Source organism: Chrysochloris asiatica, unplaced genomic scaffold, assembly GCF_000296735.1.
Source record: "Chrysochloris asiatica unplaced genomic scaffold, ChrAsi1.0 scaffold00210, whole genome shotgun sequence".
NCBI lineage: Eukaryota > Metazoa > Chordata > Mammalia > Afrosoricida > Chrysochloridae > Chrysochloris > Chrysochloris asiatica.
Window position 1 is genome coordinate 3,691,052 of NW_006408728.1, and position 3,997 is coordinate 3,695,048.

A 3,997-nucleotide genomic window follows, 5' to 3' on the forward strand; every position below is an offset into this window, starting at 1 on the left:
GCAGATATGGTCATCTGCTTCTTTTTAGGGGGCATATTCAGGGGCTATCTGTGGCCTTAATACTTAGATGGGTGTGTATTTTGGTATTTTTTATGCTTTCTGATTGCCTCCAGGTAGATGTGATCAGGAAATGGGCTTCCCTTTTCACTCTTCTTCTTGAGAAATTTCTAGATGCCACTGTTGGCCATCTTGATGTAACTTAGGATTTAATTTTCATCCTATTTCCTTTTTTGTCTGCCTGTCCCGCTCCACAAACCCCATTTAGGCCTTTTTTCTAGGTATAAACAGTTCAGGGCCAGCTGTGGCCGTTTGGTTTTAAGTGGAAACTGTCTCTTTAAATTTCGAGTAGATATGCACATGCAAAGTAGAACCCTCCGAGGGTGGGGCTGGGATGTCCACTAGCTCCAGCACCCCTATAGTCACCAAGATGGAGGTGAGCAGACAACAAGGGACCAATGAACAGACAACAAAAGAAAAGAATGTGCACACCTTTATCTCCGTGGTTCTGTCAGGCCTCTGTAGCTGCTCTGATCCTTCCCCCGCTTGGTGTCACCCAAGATGGAGGCTCCTAGAGCAACTGAGCGTCTTAAATTAGAAAGCAATGGATTTCTTGCTTCTGCTACAAATTCCCAAGCTGTAAGCCTTCCAACCTTCTAAATATTCCTTTATATGTGGTTCAGAGTTCTGGGACCATCCCCTGAGACTGTTTGGTCCTATATTCTGTGTTGTTGCTGACGGAGTTCCTTACTGCACTGCCACCTGATCCATCATCTTGTTTGTTCTCCTCAAGTGGTTTTAAAGTGGAATTTGTTGTCTCAGTTTTAGACACTGGAAATCTGAATTCAGGGTATTAGCAAGTCTCCTTTGACTGCTCAAGGTCACTCCTTCTAAAACAGATTTGCTCATTTTTCTGGTTGTTGTTAAGTGCTGTTGAGTTGGTTCTAACTCAAAGACAGCAACCCTGTATAAGTTTTCTGAGGCTGTTCTGGTAGCGTGGTGGTTACAAATCGGGCTGCAAACTGCAAGGTCAGCATTTCGAAACTACCAGCTGTTCCATGGGAGAAAGATGAGGCATTCTGCTCCCATAAAGATTTACAGCCACAGAAACCCTGTACAGGGTCGCTATGAGTTGGAACCGACTCCATAGCACATAACAACAGCAACAAATCTTTATGGGAGCAGAAAGTCTCTTAGTTTCTGCCAGTTCCAAGTGTTTCTTGGCATTCCTTGGCTTGTAGACGGGTCCTTATATACCCTATCCCTATGAGGTGTGGGTCTCCATGTTCTGCTATTTTTATAAGACACCACTTAGAGGAGTTTGCTGCAAGATAATACAATGGATCACAATGTCAGTTTGAACCACAAATTTGGAGGTTCAAACCCTCCAGCCACTCCTCAGGTCACTCTGAACAGCAACCAACTTGATGGCACTTAACAAGAGGAATTAGGTTTAGAATCCACAGTTCTGTGGTATGATTTCATTACGAAAAACCCTATTTCCAGTCAAGATCACTTACAGTTAGGATGTCAACATTTTGGCAAGTGGGGGGTATCACAATTCAATTTATAAAACTAATTACTGGATTATGTGACATGTAACTTCAAGAGAACGCCAAATTGTGTCTCAAATGATATGTCAGTTCATAATCCCACCAGCAGTCCAGAAGATTCCTTTTTGATTCATATCCTCTTCATTGGTATTACCATATTTTTAAATTTGAAGAATAATGGTATTCATATGTCTTAGTGGAGGAGTCCTGGTGTGACACTGATGGATAAGCACTGGACTGCTAACCATAAGATTGGCAGTTCAAAACTATCAGCAGCTCCTTGGAAACCCTATACAGGGTTGCTGCTATGAGTCAGGACTGACTTGATGGGACTTAACAGTAATGGTGCTAGTCAATCACTTATACGATAAATATCCTGTCTTATGTTTAGTCATATCCTCTTAAATATCTGATTTATTCTGCAGGGCGATGTTCAAGTGGAAATAAGTAGTATACTTGTAGAGTTCCTAATTTTTAGTGCTTAGAATTCATCAGTGATGTTTGTTCTTGTTAGGTGTCATGGCGTTGATTCTAACTCACAGGGACCCCATTGACCTCAGTGTTTCCTGGGTTGTAATCTTTACAGAAGCATATCAGTCTTCAGTTACTCACTGAGTGCTTAACTGCAGTGCCACCAGTGTCCCTCTCATGATGTACTATTTTTTTTATATAATTTTAAATTCAGTTTACTAATAGTGCTTTTAACTTTTACATCTTTGTTAATCAGATAACTTTGTAATTTTCTTTAACAATAACATGCCTGATCTTAGCATCAATAAAAGTTGTACTGACCTCAAAGAATGAGAGTATTCCCTCATTTGCTATTTTCTGGAAAAGTATGTATAAAATGTTGGAATAATACGATCCTTGAAAGAAAGGTAAAATTTAACTATATATCTGGATCATGTGCCCTCTTTGTGGAAAACCAAATTACGGTAACTTTTTTACTAGCTAAACAACTGGATAAGAAGCTCTGCTAGCGTAGTGGTTATGAATCGGGCTGTGAATCACAAGGTCAGCAGTTCGAAACTGCCAGCTGTTTCATAGGAGAATGATGAGGCTTTCTCCTCCCGTAAAGATTTACAGCCTTGAAAACCCTGTACAGGGTCACTATGAGTCGGAACCGACTCCACAGCACATAACAACAACAACAAAAAATTGTATGTTTAGCTAGTAATAAATTAGGAGGAAGTCCAAGGTGCATTTAAGGAATTGGCAAAGAATAAGGCACCAGAAATTGATGGAATAAAAATTGAAATATTTCAAGGAATTGAGGTGGCACAGGAGGCACTCACTCAGCTATGCAAAGAAATTTGGAAGACAACTATTCTGGCCAACTGATTGGAAGAGATCCATATTTGTGCCCATTCCAAAGAGAGGTGACCCAACGGAATGTGGAAATCATCGCATAATCTTTGATATCTCAAGGGTGTAAAGTTTTGCTAAAGGTAATACAGAAATGGCTACAGTCATACATTGACAGAGAACTTCCAGAGGTTCAATCCAGATTCAGAAGAGCATTTGAAAGATGTGTTCAAATTTCCTACTATGTTGCCCAATTTTTTTATTTAGTCCTATAGTTCTATCAGTTTAGCTTTACACTTTTATAGGCCATTTTATTACGTGTATACACTTTTAAAACTATTATATATTTTTAGTAAATTAATCCCTTTAGTGATCTCTATCTTTAATAGTAAGGAGACCTAGTAACATAGTGGGTTATGAGTTGAGCTGCTAAACTCAGGACTGCAGTTTGAATCTACCAGCCACTCCACGGGAAAAAGATGGGACTTTCTGCTATGGGAAAAATATACAACTTTCTGCTTTCATAAAGATTTAGTCTCAGAACCACTGTACAGGGTGGCTAAGAGTCAGAACTGACTCTGCGGCACACAGCCACCTACATTTTTAATAGTATTATTATGAAATCTAATTTTAATTAATATTATGAAAGCTGCACAAGTTTTCTTTTGGTATTTGCCTAAAGCATTATTTATTTATTTTACTTAAAATCTGTTTATGCCCTAGTTTTAGGTATTTTTCTTCTAAATAATCTACAGAAGAATTTAATAAACAAAATTCTGACAATTTATCATCTAGCTGGATACTTTAGTCTACTGATATTTAAATTATTAATACTGTTACTTTGTAACTTCTTCTCCCCCCTTCCATATTGAATTATTATCTTCCTATTCTATTTTGTAAAACTTCCTTCTTATGGAATTATACATTCCACATCTATTCTCTTTAATAGCTGCCTTTGAAATTTTACTATGCATACTTAATCAAATTTAATCAGCATTTTAAATTGTTAGCTGAATAAAAACTACTCAGAATACTTCAAGTCACTCTCCTCTCATTTTATAAGCTATTGTAAATGTTTTCATTATAACCTTATTTTTAAAACCCACATTAATATTCTGTGTATATTTTTATATTTTAGTTAT